The following is a 10,445-nucleotide window of genomic DNA, read 5'->3' as shown; positions in this document are numbered from 1 at the left end:
CAAATTACCACACGGGAAGCACCAGCTTTCAAAGAATTATCAAAATCGGTTCACCCAGTCGAAAGTTTTGAGGTAACAAACAAAAAAAAAATACCGACGAATTGAAGACCTCCTCCTTTTTTGAAGTCGGTTAATAAATAAATTCATACGGAATCCTAAAATTATTTGCTTTCTTAGTCGGTATATAGTCGGTAATTATTTCATCATAAAACTCTCTAAGTCCTCAGTCCTCTTGTTATAAAGTTAATTCCACGTAATTAATTTGAGTCATAAAGTTAATTAATTTCCTCCTAGTCAGAAAATTTAATTCTGAGAAATATATAGTCCAGATTCAATTAATTTTTCAATAAAGTTTATCAATAAATTCCTTGAATGTTTCAAAGAAAGGGAACAACTATTCTTTACATTCCTAATTGAGATATTTTTATACAAACAACAAATCTATGTACATACAATGTAAGGATACTTCAAAGTTATTAAAAGATGGTATCGGTTGTCGAGGGAATTTGTAAAACTATGAATCCGGAACAAAGCTTTAAGCACGTGAAATATTATCCCTAGTAAAATCTATATTAATTAAAATTCAGGAAATACAATTATTATTATTTGAAGAGGGTGGCTATTTGACTAGTCCTGGTAAGTCCTAGTAACATCGAGTCCAAAATTGAACTATTGTGTTCGTCACTCATACTTTTAGCTAGTCGTTAAGCCCTGCCGCCTTTACGAACCGTTGTATCTCTTGACGCAAGTATTACGAACACCATCTGGGAGCAAGGTGTAGTCACCAAGGATGGTGTTACGCTTATGCATTAGTAGACCTCATAATGTCACTGCAGCCTATTGCAAAATACTAAGCTCTATCACTCTATCAGATACAATTAAGTGGCCAGTGGGAGTTCCCACAGTAATGTGCAAACAGATTGCATAAAAAATTAAAAAAAAAAAAACAACCGACTTCAAAAACATATTCTAAAACAATAGATATAATATGCACTAAAAAGTATAAAAATAATTGCGTATTTTCATACAATCTATTCTAGTTACGATTATTGTAATTTTTGGAATCGGTGTCCTTCCGCCGCGACTCGCTCTGGCGTCTCACCTCCTCACGACTCAAGCATATCTCACCTATAACTATGTATGTAGTTACAAGCCTATCTTGGTTGACACTGACTTAGATATAATATGTACTAATATTATATCTATTGTTTTGGAATTGAGTTTTTGAAGTCGGTTGTTTTTTTGTTATTTTTTTATTTTATACGTATGCATAGCAAATTTAAGACTTTTATGATTTTTCCAACTTAAATTTACAATATGGGACCATATGGGAAGCACCAGCTTTCAAATAAAAAAAGAATTATAAAAATCGGATCACCCAGTCGAAAGTTTTGAGGTAACAAACATAAAAAAACACCGACGAATTGAGAATTGGCTTCGAAAAAGGAGGAGGTCCTTTTTCGAAGCCGGTTAAAAATATAGAGGCAGCCTATAGATCTTCAATAATATTACACAATAATCGAGTTTAACAATCTTGTAGGTATGTCTTGCAGTATTGAAGAATGTGCAAAATATTGGCCAAGGTATGCATACGTTATGTGGGTACATCTTACAAACTTATTTTTTATGTAAGTAAAAAAATAAGTAAATATAAATATAGGTAAATATTGTAAAATACTAAGTGATTTAAAAGAGGCGCCGTAGAGTTTCTTGTGTGTTCTTCTTACGGGCTCTACTTTTTGCTAACATAATATGATTAATTCAGTAATTTTAATTATTAAATTTTTAATTATTAAAGCCTATTGGAATAAAATCTATTAAAAATGGACTCGTAACAAGAACGTACAATAAACTGTATAAATTATCATATATTGGATGCATCAACCTTTAGCGTTTAAAGCATGAATTCATTGTTTATGTGAGGATGCTTGTGAACATTATGGTCGTGATTGTTGTCATAATTAGTAATTGTATCAAAATATACAATGATTTATTAACTATAACAGGTGGTACCACAATCAGCACCCGTTCACGAGTTGATGCATGGACCAGTCAACTCTCCCGTCGCACATATTTAAGAGAAAGGAGGAGACGATGATTGTCCTACACTTCCATATAAAAATGATAAAACAGTGATTGACACTAAGAGAAGTAAGCTCATTTTACTCAATGAGCTGAGATGAGCTGAGCCGAATTACTTCCGATATTTTCTCCGTCTGCAAGCTGAAATGTTCGATGAGCTCCTAGCTTTGCTTACTCCTCAGATTCAGAGAAGGGAACAATTATGAAGGATACATAAATATCAATACAAACAATAATTATATCACGAGGCAGGATGTACATTTTCCCTTGGATTTGAAATCCGTTTCTCGCTCCTAAAAGCACGTAAACAGATTAATATTATGTGAGATCTGTATGATCTTCCTGTTGCTATGGGAGATAGTTATTAGTATAGATTTACGGAAGTTTGTTCACTTTCAGTAGAATACATATTAATTATTGTTATAAGAAGTTTTGCTTATATTATGAAAATGTCAGAAGGAAATAATATTTGACTGTTTCCATTTCTAGACTCCTGAAACTGAAACTTTTGCAATGCCAACATCTCTCGGGATAGCGCCCGAAGGAGGCGGATTCACCAGTGGTGAGGCTCCTTTGCACAGGATGTCGGCCAGTTTATCGGCACCACAACGGCGCCTATTTCTACCGTGAAGTAGTATCGAGTAAGCATCATTGTGTTTCGTTCTGAAGAGCACTTTTAAAAGAACTCTTTTAAACAGAAATTACTGGGCAAATGAGACTTAACATCTTATGTCTCAAGGAGACGAGCGCATTTGTAGTGCCGCTCAGAATCGTAATGGGTAGGGCGTATCAATTACCATCAACTGAACGTCCTGCTCGTCTCGTCCCTAATTATCATTTAAAAAAATAATCGTCGATGAGAATCGAGAACACTGCATTCTGTATTCTTTAACACTTCATTCCATTCCTTTATTGTGATAAGTAATCAAAGTTTCTAACATACCTAGGTAATAAACACGTTCCAAATTTTAATTCTAAAAGAAAAAAATAGGTTTTGATGTAAGTAATAATTTTTATGGCCTAAATATATAACGCCTCTCCAAAGCGACAAAAAATACTTAAAATTAATATGTATTCTATCATATATGGTAATAATAACATTACTTATAAATAATTTAAAAAAAAATAAAAAAAAAAAACAACCGTCTTCAAACACACTATTCCAAAATAATAGATATAATATGCACTAAAAAAGTATTAAATTAATTGCGTATTTTTATACAATTTAATTAATAAATCTAATTCTAGTTACGATTATCGTTATTTTTGGAATCGGTGTCCTTCCGCCGCGACCCGGTCTCGCCTCCTTACGACTCAAGCACATCTCACCTATAACTATGTATGTAGTTACAAACCTATCTTGGATGACACCGACTCCAAAAATTACAAGTCGGTTAAAAAGAGTGTCCAAGACTGTCTTTTGCGGTGTAGGGCAGGATGTCACTCCTCAAGTGTATAAAAATATCTATGTCCTATAGTAGGTACCACATTGGCCATAGCAACGGCACAGATATTGGGATCATCCGAATGAAAACAAACATTGCCCCTAGAGTAGGTTACAAAAAAGGAACGCATCCTAGATAGGATCTGTTGACTGATAGTGCCATCCGCGGCATTTTGCGACTTGGGCATCTGATAGGCTCTACATTCCGTACCAGGCAATGGTTGGATGTCTCAAGAGAGGCATCGATGGAGACCAGTGGGCCTACAATGAACTCTTATTGCGATTCATAAAATAACCTAAAATGAACTGCTTTGCTATTTCATACCACGACATCATTTAAGCGATCGAATTTAGGTTGACGTCAAATCAACTTGAATCGCAAACTGATTTAGTTCGTTCATTCATTCGTACCATGAGGTAATATTTCAATCTAAACTGGATAGCTTATGTGTCAAAGTGAGCGATTCGAAAAAAGTTGCTAACTACTACTAGAGGAAAGTGAATCGCGTTGTCAATAACTTTTAAAAAACAGTGAAAGCATACAGAAAAGGAAAATTTTATTCATGAAAGATGAGATAACAATACTTCATTGGTCCTTTTTGTAAAACAAAATACTGAAAATAAATACAGAAAATGAAATTACTAAAGACCCGGCAGTAAGGGCCCGGGCTATAGCCCATTCGCAAGAACGATTTAAAAAAATGTACTCTGTGCTCCTGTCAAATCAATCATCAATGGAGGTGCATTCATAACTCTTTATTTTTACGAAAACGCCTAAGCAATCATTTAATTTGTAATTCAAAGAACTATATATATTTATATTACTATTATTTAATAAGCACACAAAAGGGTTAATGGTTTTTAATTTGACGCTATAAAGCGTAATTTTAAAAAGTATTTTTAGTATTTTCTACGCAAAAAACCAGCTAAAATCATATAATTTTAGGGTTCGAAACGCAACGCATATGGTTTGAGTAAGAGAGACAAACTTATGCAACGACCACAGACAAATTTATTTCGTTCTTTCTTCATAAGCGATTCAAACGCCATTCAGTAAAAGGCACTTCATAGTACGAATATTAGCGATTCAGTTTAGGTACCTAAACTGAACTGCATCGGAATCGCATCGCTAATTAAAAGTTGATGGTAGGCCTTCTGGTAGCTATCAGAATGTGTAGTCAGCAGAAGCAACCTAAGCCAGAAGACACCGATTTACGGCGCCGCTTCTCAAAACTAACCTATGCCAAAACATAGCAGTCCTACTGTAGTACTAAGCCCAGTCGAGTCTGACTTGCTATCGTGGTTAGACGACAGCGTGACTCTCAGACTACGAATTAATATTTCATCAATAGAAAAAAAAACACACACAACACGCTGCATACTGGATGTTTTGGATTTTTATTAAAGCCTATCGTATTTGACAAAACGTTACGTAGATTTTTGTACAATAAAGCCTCATATAGGTACGTTGACAGCCTCGAGCTTTAAGCACATTCTAATTTAAATTTATTTCTTGCGAGTACAAATTTAAAGGAAACATAATGCTAAACCTACCCAAGCAGTATTGTAAAAATTCGGGACTACTCTTTACAAAATACTTTATTGCCTGACAATTGATGAATTCAAATTGATATGACTAGATTCATCAATTTACAAAAATTATAGATGTTATTATTCGCTTCGCAACTCTGTTCATAAAAATGTTGTTACATAAGGATATATCTACTATATAGGCAATAATTATTTAATTTTGCGTGCGGCACAAAAATTGTAGGGGTTACAAATATTAATATAAAAGAATGAATAATATAATTACTTATCACACTAATATTATAATGGTGAAATTTTATGCGTGTGTGTGTAAGTTTGTTTCTTCTTCACGCGCAGGTGGCTGGACAAATTTGGTATGCAGGAGGCTGATACCCTGGATTAAAATACAGGTTTTTATACTGATATTAATTGTGAATCATCCAAAATAATACTTTACTGCTAATAACTTGGGCATTCGATGTAACAAAAGACACATTCCTTAAATTATTTATTTTTTGAAAAAGGTACATATACACTGGCCTGCAAAAGTAAGTATCACACTTTTCAAATTAAATTTTTTTCTTAACTATAGAAGGTAGAGATTTAAGATTAAAAACGTTTTGTTGCAAATTTTATAGGCTTTAATTCTTAGAAACTAAAATTATACAATAGTAACATTTTTAACTTAAAAAAGATAAAACAATGAAAATAGACATTTTTAGTTTTGTGTAAAAAAATTCAACTAAAATGTATTACATATTATTTTATTTTTAGTAACTGGTATTGCCTCCTCGAGCTCTGATTACAGCTTCGAGCCGGTTTGGTATATTGAACACTAGGTTTCGGAGCCGATGTTGGGGAATATTCTCCCATTCTTCTATCAGGGCCTGCTTTAGTGCCCTGAGGGTAGTAGGTGGTGGTCTGCGATTTCTGACTAGCCTCCCAAGCTCATCCCAGGCGTGTTCAATCGGGTTGAGATCAGGACTTTTTGATGGCCAAGCCATCACGCTGATACCGACCTCCTGAATGTACTCTTGTACGATATGAGCCGTGTGTGGCCGGGCATTATCATGCATCAGCATCGATCCATCACCCATATTTGCCAAATACGGCCCTGCATACTCATTGAGAATCTCTTGAGCATATCTTTGCCCAGTGAGGGTGCCATTTTCTATGGCTACTAGCTCTGTGCGACCTTCTGAAGATATGCCAGCCCATACATCATGTACACTGCCTCCACCGTATTGGACTCTTTCTGAGATGCAGGCTTGAAGGTATCGCTCACCAGGTCGCCTGTAAACACTTCGCCTTCCATCAGAAGTGTAAAGAGAGACTCATCTGCAAACAAAATTCTTGACTATTCTTTTTCATCCCACTGCATGTGTTCACGGGCGTATCGCAGTCTCGCTACTCGATGGTGTCTCTCGAGTTTTGGGCCACTCGCTGGTCTTCGGGGTTTCAAATTTGCTTAGCATCAATTTTTAAAACAAGACCCATCGATCTTGAAAAAAATTTAAAACAGAAAGAAGAATATGAATGGTAAAATTGTAATTCGGAAACTTTCACTTGAAAAAGGAATGGTTTTGTTTTTGAAGTTTTTTTTTCAGCCAATTCTTAAAAGAAGGTTACCGACTATAAAGTTTTTATGTACAAAATTAAATTCTCTTTGGAGTCCTTTTTATTTCGAAAGTATATCTTGTGAACTTAAAACGTTATCCCAATTTTAAAAGTGTGATACTTACTTTTGAAGGCCAGTGTAGATAATACATAATAAAAATGCTATTATTAACAAAATTTAATTGAAATTTTCCATGAATGTTCACAAAATGTCAAGAAACATACCTATAGGCTAGATGCGGACATAGTATTTTTGCTGCTTCATAGCGTCCACGCAGACGACGTCGCGGGCATCAGCTAGTTATAATATGTTAATAAGAATAAGGGCGACGCGGGTGGTTGCATCAAGCGAGTTTCTCTCATGACGCGCCATCCGTCTGAATTTAATTTGTGGCGCCTTCGTTTTTATTTTCCGATAAATATTAAGATTTTTAATTCGAATAATTTCAATTGAATGGTGCAGGGGGCTAAGTATCATAATTTTCAAGAAATTTAAGGTACCTGAGTAACGTATTTATTTTAATAAGGCAAGATTAGCCGCGTGAATCCTTGCCGTAACACAGTTTTATAACTAGCAAGGGTGGTTGTTATCAGCGGCATCGTCATAAATGTAGTATTAAATGAGTTGGACTCTTTGGGGTTTAGGAAAGTCACTCGTGAAGAGTGTGAATAGGGTCGGATATACTTAGCCGTGTGACCTCGTCGTTCTTAGAGGATAACTTACGCTCTAGTCGATATTGAATGCTGCGATTTGAAAGGTAAGCTCTTATAGTGCATGTCTGGCATGCCTATTTGGTAAGTATATTAAATATTCAGCCGTAGTGCCGCACAAAGCCGTCAAAGGCTTTCGCGAAATCGTGGGAGTGCCGAATCGCAACCAGTGGGAGGTTCCTTTGCTCAGCATGCCGACTAGATTATGGGTACCACAACGGCACCTATTTCTGCCGTGAAGCAGTAATGTGTAAACATTACGGTTTAGGTCTGAAGGGCGCCGTAGCTAGTGGAATTACTGGGCAAATGAGACTACATCTCAAGGAGATGAGCCCAATTGTAGTGCCGCACAGAAATTTTGGGTTTTTCAAGGATCCTGAGCGGCACTGCATTTTGAACGTTCTGCTCGTCTCGTCCCTTATTTTCATAAAAAAAAAACGAGTGAGTGGCCCTGAAACCGTAAGTACTCAATGTCGGGTTATGTTACGCAACTAACCGTATGTAGAGTTTAGCTAATGTATTAATTGAGTGGTCTATAATTTATAATAATAATAATATAATATTGACACACTTTTTACACAAATTATCTTGACCCAAACTAGGCATAGCCTGTACTATGGGTACAAGACAGCGATATATTTAATACAATATACTTACTTAAACATACATAAATACATCTAAACATCCATGAATCGGAAACAAACAACTATATTCATCATATAAATTATTGCAACTACCGGGATTCGAACCCGTTACCTCTATAGCTTTAAGTCAAGGTCACTAACCATTCGGCTATATGGGTCGTCAATTAATGGGGTTTGATTTTCGTTTACGGGGTTTAGTATGAATACGTAACGATAATAACGGAATCCTTCCATTTCTCGGCAATTGCGCTATTTAAAAGAAGTATTTTAAAAATAGATACCTACTAGTAAAGTAAAGAATGGGAGGCAGGATTTTAAGAACCTCTTCGCTTAAACACTATAAAAGTGTCGCTTTAGGAGTGAAGCCCTTTAATAATTGATTTGGCTCTTGTGACAGTGGGTTTCATAGGCTGAGAGCGTAGCAATCAACGTGGGTTGATGGATGCATTCGGAGTGCACCCACTCCGGACTGTCCGGAAGGCACGTCGCTTTGTGACTGTCATCGAGAACCGGCGGCAGTTCCGGTCCGTTTAGAGGAGGCATAACGCGCGAGGCAGGCCAAATGCGAGGGCGTGAGGTTGCAGAGCAAGCAGTCCCAACGATCACCGGGGAGTTTCCAGAGATAGGGAAGGTAGTAGCCTTTTCTCTATTGTGGGATAACTTCGTAGGCTCCAGTGGCTCTGTGCTTCTCTATGAGCAGATCCTTGACCTGTGGTAGCAAGATTAGGCGATGCGGCTGCAGTGCAGGCAGCTGCCAGGAGCAGGCTTTTATCCTGTTTCCAAACACGAGATGTCACAGAGGAGCTATAACACTACAACCTGCTACAAATGAGGACCTCGGACGTGGTGGTTGTGTATTCGCATATTTACCGTATTTTAATTTTCAGGCAAATATAGTCACACAAATCTCAACCGGATAGTTCTTTGATGATGGAACCGTAACCAGAAAGAGATGTGGGTGTAAGCCTCCAAGGTAAATGTCGCTTAAACTCTCTTCACCAAATTAGAAATTCGCTAATCATTCGCAAAGGTTTGTATGAATCATTGATTTTAAATCCTTCTTGAAAACATATTCAAATATGTAGGTGTTACAAAATGATAAAATACTTTTACTGTAAAAGTTTTAATAAATAGAATATGCTTATATAAACATAACACTTAATAACTCACATCTTACAATTATTGATACTTTAGACATTATCTAATCACTTTAAACTTTGGTTCATCTTGGGACTTCCTGAGGTCTGAGATTCTATGGATAGGACACACAACATAATATACCCCCACAGCAAAGCAGCACACAAAACTGTGTCTACCAACTGTGCATGTCAACCAGTGTAGGTCTTGAGGTTGGGTATTTGTTGGACATTTCCAAAATACAAAGTGAGATGTCTTAGTATTTTTTACAATATAATAATGAAATAAAAAGAACTAATAAGATTAATCTCATGATATAATTTAAAATATTTTTTCTATAATTTGAAAAATAACAAGAAACTTATTAAACTTAGATTAAGGATTGGTCTCCACTGTGCTACACCTAGATAACACACTACCTAAAAACAAAAGATTTTTCATTGCGGCTACTCTCAGATGCTTGTGGATTCTTCACACTCAATAGCATATTTAAAATTTTGTAACATAATATGGTTGATGTTATTTTTTTTCCATCTCTGAATGTCGATGATTCGGCCAACGTCAAGGTGGAGAGATTTTTTATTTTAATTTAGATGAATTGAAGTATATAAAGAGCTGATTTAAAAGGAAATGATCGGTTGAAATAGCTGTGTTTTTTTGTGAACTGAAGAATAGGCAACAAGAGTTAGTAATAAACACCCATAATATTAACTACCTTGTTAGTATCTAATCTAAGTTTGTGTGAATGTAAGTGGGAATATGACATTGAAATTAATTAAAAGTTTGACATATCTTGACACTGTGACATATCAATGTCATACATTGCTTGGGACGAGACCATACAAGACTGGCTCGAGTACGCCTATGGGCATAGCGTTAGTTGCCACACTTTACTGCTGCCTGTCCTATCTACTTGAAGCTCTGCAGAGACCAATCATGAATCTAAGTTATTAAATAACATTTGGATGTAGATCTTTTGCTAGTCTAAATATTATAAAATTTTGTTAGTCATAGCTTCATTGCTTTTGCTATTAAACACTTAGACACTGTTTTACCATAAAGTCTTATTACAACTATTTTTTCAATCCTCGCAACCTTAATTCCATCTCTAGATATGCTTTCATGGATGGATCATCTACCATTTTTAATATTTTCTCAGCTATCTCAGGCCCTGCATTATCCATTTTTTTAGCTAGAGCCTCTGCCCAGATAACAAACACACAGTTGGCACATCCAGATCCACAGCAAGTTGTTGGTGGCTCTTCAATTGACGCCTGAAA

The sequence above is a fragment of the Leptidea sinapis genome, chromosome 18 (assembly GCF_905404315.1).
Source record: "Leptidea sinapis chromosome 18, ilLepSina1.1, whole genome shotgun sequence".
NCBI classification, from domain to species: Eukaryota; Metazoa; Arthropoda; class Insecta; order Lepidoptera; family Pieridae; genus Leptidea; species Leptidea sinapis.
This window is presented reverse-complemented; position numbering follows the sequence as displayed.